Source organism: Hyposmocoma kahamanoa, unplaced genomic scaffold, assembly GCF_003589595.1.
Source record: "Hyposmocoma kahamanoa isolate Upper Pololo Valley unplaced genomic scaffold, ASM358959v1 210, whole genome shotgun sequence".
Lineage (NCBI taxonomy): Eukaryota > Metazoa > Arthropoda > Insecta > Lepidoptera > Cosmopterigidae > Hyposmocoma > Hyposmocoma kahamanoa.
Genome location: NW_020653731.1, coordinates 1,491,974 through 1,503,801, shown reverse-complemented (window position 1 = coordinate 1,503,801; position 11,828 = coordinate 1,491,974). Strand labels below are relative to the sequence as shown.

The 11,828-nt window shown below is 34.7% G+C and overlaps 1 protein-coding gene across 1 annotated transcript in view; it reads left to right on the top strand.

Moving 5' to 3' along the window:
• The first annotated feature begins 4,780 nt into the window (after positions 1 to 4,780).
• LOC113227420 (putative ferric-chelate reductase 1 homolog) overlaps positions 4,781 to 11,828 on the top strand; it is a 67,396-nt gene continuing 60,348 nt past the window's right edge. Inside the window, exon 1 of the mRNA XM_026460338.1 lies at positions 4,781 to 5,139. The gene's annotated coding sequence lies outside the window, so the exon portion shown is untranslated. The remainder of the gene's footprint in view (positions 5,140 to 11,828) is intronic.

The window sequence follows — 11,828 nt, the reverse complement described above, 5'->3', positions numbered from 1 at the left end:
TTATCATAATAATATGAAAATCATAGAAATAATACGGACTACATGAAACGATTATGTAAGTGTGAAATTTTAGCAGCAATAGAGGTCCTTGTCAAAGAGTTCGTCCAGATAAGGACTACCACCTTACCTATTTCTGCCGCCAAGCAGTAATGTGCGTTCCGGTTTAGAATGGTAAGGGTGCTGGTGAAATTACAGGCACATGGGACCATGGGACTTGTCAACTTATGTCTCAGGGTGACGGGCGCATTGCCAGTGAGCCTCAGATCTTTGCGATTTAAAGCTGAAACTGTTATGGACAGGCGTGCAGCTTACGTTCGTCCCGTCACTTGACATTATATTTCAAAAAACAAGTATAAAAAGTAACCGAATAATTTTCGTTACAATCTTTAAACCTCTCTCCTGAAAAGTGGTCATTTTGCAGATATTACATTATTACACCAAACGTGCGAAATGTGTCTTAAACTCCGAAACGACATCACGCTACTATCTTCGGTCTTGTGTAGTTTCTAGCCAATCATTGGCTTGAAGTTCGTTAAGATCCGCTACCACTGGTGCATCGCTTCAATGATACCTGTGGTGACCAACTGGCTCCCAAGTCTGCTAATTTTCTTAAAATGATCCTACTTGAGATCATATAGCAATCATGATAACATTTGTTATTCTGGTAAAAATCTATTAGCAATGGCAGTTAAGTCTCAATAGTGTCAATGAATCGGCTGTAATGACATTAATTAATTCAAACCTTGACGATCAATGTTGCTAAAACTATGCTGTGACGGCTTTAGAAGCCGCCTATTATGACGAGCTCGCTGTGGCAGTCTCGTTGGACGAGAATCGCCGAGTGTTACACTTGTCAACATATTCGATAATGTTTTAGAGTGGATTGTCGGACAAGTCTTATTTGCGAAAAATTATAATTTTTATAATAATATTAAACTACCGTACATAGTTATTTTTACTTGACATTGGCAAAGTCACTGATTATTTCGATGGAGCCATAACATTTAAAAGAAGAAGAAGAGTGGATTGTCACTTATGTCATCGATTTCAAATTGTTTTATAAAATTATGAAACGATATAATTTATGAAAATCAAGAGGTCGTTTCATTATTCGATTGGGCGAACGATAAATTCCCCAAATTGGTGACCCCGAAGTGATTTGAAGACGCAATCCTTCTGATGCGATGCGATAACTAATCTCATTTAAACAGCAATTTAGTCTGGAAATTCGTCGAAAGTAGAAGAAAGTGACGTCACTTGATAATCGTAAAAAAGAATTACAAAAAACCGACGTCAAAGGTCCGTGGAATTACATCTATTTGCCAAGTTTCAACGAAATCAGTTACCGGAAAGTGCACGAAACCGGATTCACAAATCACTTCACAGATGATATCAATAACATCAGCAAATAACTTTTATGGAGAAAGGACTACCAAATTTATTGTACCTAGATTAATCAACACTTTACCTTTTGAATTAAAAAAAAGCATAACACAGGTAAATCTAAAACATTTAATTAAAAATCATTTAAAAAATATCAAGCGAGTCCAGGAACGGGTTTTTGTGTTGCGAATGGCGATATTAGTTGTTTTGTTTTCTTTTGCTACCGACAAAGAAAAATGATAGGAGACGATAACATACATATCATTGTTGTGTAAATTTTATACTCGTGCTTAAAATAAGTTACTTTGTATTATTTATAAGAGGATTGTGCAGCACCCAGACAAACCAGTAAAGTTTTAGGGGTGTAAAGAAATCAGTGTATGTAATATTTTTAAAGTTTATAGAAATAAAATAAATAAATAAATAAAATCCATGCCATGTCCCCTTATAGGTGGAAAATTTTGTTCAAATTTAAATGGGACCAATACTGTGGTACCCTCTTTCCAACAAAAAAAGAATCAACAAAATCGGTTCACAAATGCCGATGCCGTAACGTACGTACAACAAAAATAATACAGTTAAATTGAGAACCTCCTCCATTTTGAAGTCGGTAAAAAATGAAATTCAGTAGCAATGTCATGTTATCAAATTTCATATACTGAAAAGTGACTTATCTGTCTTTATCATTAATAAATGACAAATGTCACTCCAAACAGAGTGACTCCTTGAAATGGAGTGCTGTACCTACCGCGACGTAATATATTTTTACAGTTACCACATTCCGCTACACGTGGCTTCGAACTAAAACAAATTAGAGATTTTTTTCGTTTATACAAAAAAATCTCACCCTCAATAATAAATGGACTAATTTGAAAAAAGCAAAAGCAAAGAAACTTAATAGCAACAATTCTCTTGTGTCGAAGTTACAAAATCTCGACTAAGTAAGATTGTGGCCAAGCGTGTGTCTATTATATATTTAAAATAAAAAGCATTTTTAAGATGTGGGTTTGCGTGAAATAGCCTCCCCGTAATGACGAACATCGATACGATAAGGTTTTTGAGATAAATAGATTTTTAAAAAGGACGCACGCGTCAACAACCACATAATATACAACAATTTTGTCAAAAAACTCTATTCGATATGAAAAATTATAATATTAATTTTATTTCGCAGGTTATTTTAAATTAACTTAGTCAGTTTCTAAAAAAATATTTTTCTATTATCACACATCACTGCATGGTCCGTGGTTTGTTAGCATTGGTAACTTTATTACTACATAATATTATATTAGTAAACTTTGATTATTGAGACAATAAAACAAAATTTAGAAAATAAAATTCACAAATCTTCAAAAAATGTCAAGACTTAATATTCTTCAAAAATACCCGACTTCAAAAAAGGAGGAAGTTCCCTTTTCGACTGTCTTTTTTAAAGCTTGTTTCGCGATTACTCCGGCACTTACATTTGTGATCTGATTTTGATGATTCTTTTTTATTGGAAAGTGGGTACCTCGGTATTAGTAACATTTAAATTTGAAGAAAATATTCCACCTCTAAGGGTAGCAAACTAGGGGATGAATCCGGTTTCACGCACTTTCCGGTAACCGATTTCAATAAAACTAGTCAAATAGATTCCACAAATATTTCAGGTCGGATTTTTTTATAAAAATGTTGTAATTATATAACTCTCCTATTAAAGCATAATAAAGTTATCATCATCAACCCGTTTGTACGTCCCACCGTCCCACCTACGAGGATTTACTTGAGGGGACTTCGCACGCTTTCGATGGTCGTGAACCTTTTTCGACGTACACGATGTTTTCCTTTACCGAAAAGCTAATAATAAATTTCCAATTTATTAGCATAAATTCCGAAAGCCCGGGTTCGAACCCACATCTTCTGCTTGAGAGGCAGTAGGTCACACCGTTAGGCTACCACGTAACAATAGAGTTATCGATTAATTTTGTTCGTAGAATTTTTATTTTGAAAAGTTATCATTATGCAGATGTTGCCCTTATTACGCCAAGGGTGCGATTCGTTCATTCTATTTTGTTTATGTTACTCGTTTCATTTACATCATACATTAATCATTTCCCGATTGTAAATCATCGAGCGACTTCGAAAATGACCTCATGATATTGTCATCTAAACATTTTCCTCTAAGATGTTTCATCCTCCTAGTGCCTCTTAAGTGCGATTATTTTAGTCTTGTTATTTAGTTATATGAAAATAATAATGTACAGTGGAAATAAAAAGAACATGTTTTCGATGCCTTACTTTCTTAAACTCGTATCTTATAAGGAGTGATTATTCAGGAGACGGCAAAACTTTTTATTTTAAATTTCTTATCAAGGGTTATAATTTGGATGCATTAATTTAAGTATAGGTAAAAGCTAGTTTGTAAATATTTACACACTAGCGGAAACGTAATGTGAAATCATCCTGCAAAATTTATATACATACAATCATTGACTTACAATTATATGGACGTCGTCGGGTCCGCGCTAAAAAGTGTCCGAACTTATAGGGCGTTAAAATCGTATACAGAGCGTCATTCACGCTTCGTTTGTTCGACTGACAGCGAAGCAAGCAAAATTAGACAGTACTGCGATGACATTACAATTTAAATTCAACGTTTTAGCTTTTTCATATTCCTTTACATGTCACTACGTTTAAATAGGTTGACTTGGGACATTTTTTTCGTGGTTTTTGTATTAGACCCGTCGTCCATTTATTTGTAAGTCAATGCATACAATCCATTTTTTTTGCATTTCAGTAACTTTTTGTTCTAAGATACGAGTTTGAGAAAGTAAAGCGACTTGTGTGTCCTTATTTGTAAAAGTATAAGCGGTCAAGTATTTTTTTATAAAATAATTCAGAAATATCATTTGCTGCGCAATTATACATAGACTCCGTAGTAAATTTCATATCGTCAACTCTATTTAAAAAAGTAACACTTCAAAGTACTCCATTAATTTATGCTTGGGTAATGGTACTTACAAAAAGTACGGACGTACCTACGTACATCATATCATAGTCCAAGTTCATAATTTTAAATTTTAACTTTTCTGTCACCTACAATAAGATGTTCAAAGTACGCTCAAGAGTACGGGGCAATTGTTAAAAGAGCACTTGAACGTGATGTGACACTTTGAACTTCGGAGCGTTTTTATCCCAATCCTAAAAGAGTTGAATTTAAACCTGAAGTACCAAGCTTAACATGCTCTTGACTCTGTACAGATGACGGGGCACAAAAATATGGTTCACCGCATCAAAAGCAACAAATACAAAAGAGTTAAAAGTATTTTATGCAAAGTCATTCATTCTTCGGCCGCAACTTGTTCTCCCATTCACTCTGAACATAGTTTTACTTACCTTGTTCGTTTGTTCAGTCAGCCGACAAAATTCGAAGTGAGTGTATGTGTTTCGCTTTTGTTTTTGTGAAATAACTTTAAAATTGGAATATTTAACTAAATTCATACACTTGTGACATTTCAATTTATATGAATCATTGCGTTTCCAAAAAGAAGTTTTGTTTAGTGTTTTTGAAAAAAGAATACAAAGGAATTCGATAGTTTTGTTTCAAGTTTTAAATAAAAACTGTGTATCGTATTACTTTTGTTAATAAAATCTTGAGTTATTGTGTTCAAATAAGTTCAAAAACTTTACTGTGACCTGGAATGTTTTGTGTACACGTATAGTAAAGTTTAACGGTGTGTGCCTGTGTGTACAAGGTGTTGCTAAACCAGTTTTTTCGTAAGTATCGAAAGTAAAAGTTGTTAGCTGTATGTGGAATTTGTATTTGAATTAGCTGTTTGTGATTCTTGTTGTTTACTAACTTTCTTTATGTACTTTATTTACGTCTTCGTCATCCATACCATAGTACCATCACTTGGTACTCCTAAAATTGTTGCAGTTTGCACTGGCAAAGGGTCTATTTACATAGTTCCTATCGGCATATCTAAGAAATTTATTCTCTTACTTAGTAGGAAGTAACGGAAAACTACATTTGCCGCGTATCTTTTACATTCGGCTACCTTCTTCGAAAATGTATTTCTAAATAATTTATTGTGTACATACACAAAATATTTGTCTCAAAGTGTCCATGGAATCTGAACTGAAAACAAAAGTCCAGAGTATAACCTGTTTGGCTGTTGGTACCTACTTGTTAGTGGGTAGCAGTGGCGAGGCGTCCACATAACTCGATTCCCATCGGCTTGCCTAAAATTACCAATTACAAAATATTTTAAAGTACCTTATTACATTTTTTTTTTTCAATTTTACGTGTAAAATAATTAGCCAGTGAAATAAAGTATACTAGTATCTTGTGTACCTACTTATAAATTTTGTGTTTAATTGTCGCCAAAGCGCCATTTACTTCGCCGGCTGTACTAAAGACAATTGTCACGCCTCGCCCTTGGTGGGTAGTCTTCTTGTTATCGTATCAATGCCTTTTTTTAATAATACCAGGTGACGGGACGAACAAGTCGTGCACCTGATGGTAAGCTACACGCCTGTCCATAACAGTGACAGTGCCACTCAGACCAAACACCTTAAGGGCACTGCCACTGCGCCACCCTAAGACACAAGTTGTCAAAGTCCCATGTGCCTGTAATTTCACCAGCACCCTTACCGTTCAAAACCGGAACACAGGGACACACGGAACACAGACCACACGCTGACATTGCTGCTTGGCGGCAGACATAGGTAAGGTGGCAGTACAACCCCGGATGAACTCTGCCACTAAAAAGATTGTTGCCTGTTGACAATTCTCTATTAAATTTATTAAAAAACACTATTATTACCTATAAAAAAGATTAGAATTTAACTCGAATAGGAATATTAAAAATAAGTCTGGAAAGTGTATATGTATTTCATAATAATGATAAATATGCAGAAGGCCAACCTGTTCGATACTGCACGTATTGTTCACCGGTTCTTGAATCTAAGGTCCTTTATTCTTCTCAATGGTCACGTTACTGCTTGGCGGCAGAAAGAAGTAAGGTGGCAGTACTTCCTAGGATGAACTAGTTCACAAAGAGTTGTACTGCTTCTACACTATAATGACATACACGTACATACATGTTTGCCATTGTGGTGGTAGAATTTGCCATTTTGCCAATCGGCGTAAGGCACTCGCTGATTGTTGCCCAAGGTGCGCTAGACGTACAGAAAACGAATTGTTGTGCGGGGAGGCTCCTGCCGTGCATCCCAGTGGGCAGTAAACGATAATTATTATTTTTATTATTATAGAAACAACATCAATAATATACAAATAGTAATCAAGGAACCAATAGAGTAAATAAAAGGGGATTGTAACTTGAAACCCCAGGTAGCGACCTTCAATGGTGAAGGAAAAAAAAGCCTTCAAATCTTCCACCATTTTATTTCCTCTTCCTAAATAGTAAATCTGATGTCAATTCAGGCGAACTAAACTCTAAATACAGTACATCTACCTCGTAATTTTTTTTTTTTAAGTTTAAAAGAATAAAAAACCGAAAAACTTAAATTAATACTGGGCAGAGCCTCAGCTGGTTTGCAGCTGAAGTTTGAGAGGAGGGAGATTGGCTTTAAAAACTAAACATATCAAAGAAAAAAATCATACAAAGAAAATAATCGTAACGACTAATATCCGTAAATGTAAAAAACCTAGGTAAGTTGTAAAATTTTGACAATATCTCGTACATTTTAGCGTTAATGCAAATAAATACCTGTCACTTTGTAAGTCAATGCCTGTCACCAAAAAACTTTGGCGCAGTCTATGCGCGGCAACGAATTCGACGGCTTGGAATTAAAATCAGACTTCGTCTTTTTCTTACTAGCAACAAAAGACACGGATCAACTTAAATTAAATTTAGTTTAAGTTTGCCGAAACCAAGGCTATTGTCTTTGTTTTATATTATGTAAATATTTGTTATTATACTAATAAATATCAACCAGGATGTATATACTAAATGATTTTATAAATATAAAACATTATGGTAATAACGGTACGTATACTCGTCAACATAATTAATGTGATAAACATAACATGATATAATAAAACAACATTTTAATGTTGTATTTGAAATTTACAACGTCATCGTCTATCGAAATTGACCCTCCAGCTCTTCTTATCGTATCGGTATGGCATACACTATAATATTGTGGCCCAGTAAGTTATTACCGCTACCTGCCTCACTAGTAATAGCCGCCATGCTGAAATGTGGGACGTGTTTGCCATCTTAATGAAAGGATTTGCCCAATTAGCGTACATACATACATACATACTCGCCATTTGTTGCTCATTGTGCACCAGATGTACAGTGGACATGAATAGTACGCTATTGCGAAAAGATTCCTTGCCTCTCCTCCACCCTCCACTTTGAAAGAGTTGTAAACGGAATGTTGGTTTGTTTGAACGTTGCATAGCTAACACTTTTGCAATAGTTAGGCTGGTCACATACAGTCGGTGTCCCGTTTCAAAATTCCGTTACGGAATTCCATTTCGGAGTTTCGAAGGTAGCAAAACTATACAACATCACGGACATAAAACACACATATATAGTACTATTGCGTTCGAATTTTTTTCCGATTCGAAATTCCGTAAGGTCGTTTGTGCATGAGGAATTCAGCACAGAATGAAAGTCTTTATTAGATTTTATAGGGTCGCAAATTCCGTACGTATTTTTACATCATCTGGACTCAACGCTGAGTCTTATATTCCGAAAGGAAATAAACGTATGTATGTGATGTATATACGGAATCTCGAATCGAAGTTCCGATACGGAATTTCAAAACGGAATTCCAACTGTATGTGGCCGGCCTTACAAATCAAATGCATCGCAACGTTTAACTATCGACCGTGTACACATGACATGTATTTACAATAGAACATAATGGCACCATCCATAAGAAAGTGACCTAATTCGAAAAATAATTTTAGCGAAACGGAGAAAGTAGGTTTTATAAAATTTACGTAACATCTGCCATACTGCATTTTTCATTTGAACTGAAAACTTTTAAGACTTATAATTTTTTTACTTTTCGTGGACTTGATATAAGCTTCATTCCCTTCCGTTACCTACTTACTTATGAAACCTATTTAAAACAAATGTGTTTTTCTACTGCTGTATTTAATCTGTCAATTATAATTTCATAAACAATCACAAAGGCGCTCTTTTTACTTCTATCATACTGTGCCCATTCTTGTCATAACTAGCGCATTAAAATTTTGGTAACTATCGAGATAATGGCGTCTAAAGTTTTTTTTACTTTGAAACATGTCAATTAAATCAGCAGATTTTATTTAACAAACAAACAGAAACTAAATAAGATATAAACAACCGCTTACAGGGGGTTCTAGATCTCGTTTCGCGAATAAACTTTTAAAATTTCGCTACGTCTACTACGTTACTTATTTATTATACAGTGGGCAGCATAAATGCTGTCAGTTAGCTGCTGGCAAATATGACACAATTCATGGTAAACTTTAGTTTACCATTATTATAGAACTGTGAATTGATTGTGTATAACGAGCCGCACCCATAGCACGTATAAATGTGTCATCCTTTTTGTTCAAATAATGTTTACCTTACGTCATTTATGTTAAGAGTGTTTGAAATAGTTTTAACGCCAGGTAATTCAACGTGATCCTAATTTTTAGAAGGTGAGGTGAGGGTTGGGGGGTAACCACTCGCGTCCCGCAATCCGCGCGGCCAATATTAATATGAAAAAAAATTTAGACAGGCGGAGAAAATTTGACACAGATAAGATAAGACATCGCGGCGTATCGTATAGACTTATTTTATCCTGTTTTCTAGATTAAAGTACACCCTATCGCGTAACAAATTAGCACATTCTTTAGACAATATCCTTAGGTACACCCACGTCGTACATTTTTTATGAGACCATTATTTAATAGTGAATACATAAACCAATGTTCGAATGTTTTCAAATATTTTTAGGTAATCGATAAATTAAATCAATGCTTTTTCAATTAAATTAAATCAGTGAAAAAATTGTCTTAACATAGGAAATCAGCAATTAATCACAGTACATTTACTCAAATATTTTATATGCCCGTAAAAATTTACATAATTTCAATAAGAAAGAAGATATCCATAATATTAACCTTAGAGCTAAGTCCAAACTCATGGTACCACGATTTCGTTTAACCAAGGTAAACAACTCTTTTATGGGGAACTGTATACGTTTTTACAATAAGATTCCGGAGCATATATTATGTTTATCATTTCCTAAGTTTAAAAACTACATTAAAAATATTTTGATCGAAAAATCATATTACAAAATTGAAGACTACGTGTTAGATAAAGATGTATGGAAAGACGACATGGCTCCAGAATCCACACAAATTTGATTCAAAGTGTATTCCATAGCATTTAAGTTTATTTGAAAAGAGCAATCCCTAGAGTTTCTTGCTCGTTCTTCTCAGGGAGGTCAGCGTAGTGAACGAGCAGTAGCTTAAATGTAGCTTAAATGTGACGTTTTCAAGTGTAAATTTATTTTACCTATGGAATAAATAATCTTTGACTTTGACTTTGACTAATGTAAAAAATAGACTTATGTATGGTATGTAATTCCACCCTTAGCTACACTGGATACAAAGATTTATTTGCAAGTTTGTATAGCGCAAGACGACATGTTTCGCAGAGTAATTGACGCTGTGAATTTGACAATGGAAATGAAAAACCATCGATTCGGAAGTGGTTTATTGTGATGGATTTTTTTGCTTGTACCTTGACAGAGGGGGCTGCCTATTGATGACGCCTCCAGTCCTATATGCTCTTAGCCTAAACTCCTATATGCTCTAAGCCTAAACCATTTGATCTAATAGAACGTTTATCCCGATTCTCCTCCGGTAACTCGCTTTGAATCGAAACAAATCGTTTATTATTTATTAACCGAACAGAAGTCCGAAATTACATGCTACCGCTACCAATGTCGTGCGCAAGTCACGAACTAAATCCCAAAGATTTTTCTTCGTGTTTATTTAGCCGGCTCACTGTGTGCCATTTTTAGTAAAAAATTAAGAAACAAAACCATGAATCAGCATTGATAATTATCGAATATATATCGGATGATTAATGAAGACATGAAGAAATTTAGTATCTCTATAATTTGGAATCCTGATTGATCGATCGATCGATGCCGAGTAAAAGTAACGCATTTTCTTTTACGCTACTGACTACTCGTATAATAAAATTATTTTTTTATGTCCTATATTAAGCGTTCGCTGTAACAAATACGCTGTATACTGCTTCAAGGTAAAACATTTTACATCACATCTTAACATCATCATTTGTCATAAAATGGTTTTGTCTGATAAAAAACGATTTTATCAGTACTGTCGTGATAAAAAGTGCACAACGAATTGACAATAAAGAGTTCACCAAGGCTGTATTTGTCACGCTGGTTGACGCGTCAATGTCTCTTTTTACAGAAAAAAAATAATTACCTGCTATTATAGAGAACTAGTTGGTGCCCGCGATTTCATCTGCGTACAATACGTACTTCGAGTAGCCTACTGCACTTTCTCCATACAAATCTTCATCACCTATTACCATTTACCATACCACCATTATACAACAACGGGGTTACCCCTTGAAGATTTATTTTTGTTGACAAAAAGTAGCCTATATAATCTCCTAGGTCCCATCTATATCTATACCAAATTTCATCAAATTTGGTTTATGCGTGAAAACTTAACATTAGCTACTTTCGCATTAATAATATTAGTTTGGATTAACTATCTTAATCTTATGTTTTTTATATAATATTCAGTAACGGGACGAACAAGTCGTGCGCCTGATGGTAAGCTACAAGCCTGTCCATGACAGTTGCAGTGCCACTCAGTTTTAAATCGCAAAGATATTAGGGGCACTATCACTGCGCCCATCACCCTGAGACATAAGTTGACAAGTCCCATGTGCCGGTAATTTCATCAGCACCCTTACCCTCCAAAACTGGAATGCAGTAATTCTCACATTACCGCTTGTCGGCAGAAATAAGTAAGAAGTTGTAATGTTACTAAAATAAAATATATTTAATACATGTATGTAATTCATCGGTTCACATTAAAATTGTTTTATATAAATAATTATTATATTCACAATATAATTACACGTAAATGGGTTTATTATTTATAACTAATTACATTCGACTTTCAGTATCTAGTTACCTAATTGTTAGAAAGAGTTTGCAAATTAAATTATCGGCTTTTTGATAACTTTCCATTAGCCAATGAAGTCCGCGCTTTGCGAGTGTGTATCGGTTTGCATGACAAGAGGGGTGTGTTTGCAGGGTGTGTTGCAATAGTAACAAGTGGTTCAATCAACGCGTTGAAAATTAAACTGAAATTCAAAGTAAAATCGTGTTCTTAGGTCGCGATTGTTACACATAGGAAATGAAACTATTTTCCCGGATTTAAATCGCGTATATTTCTT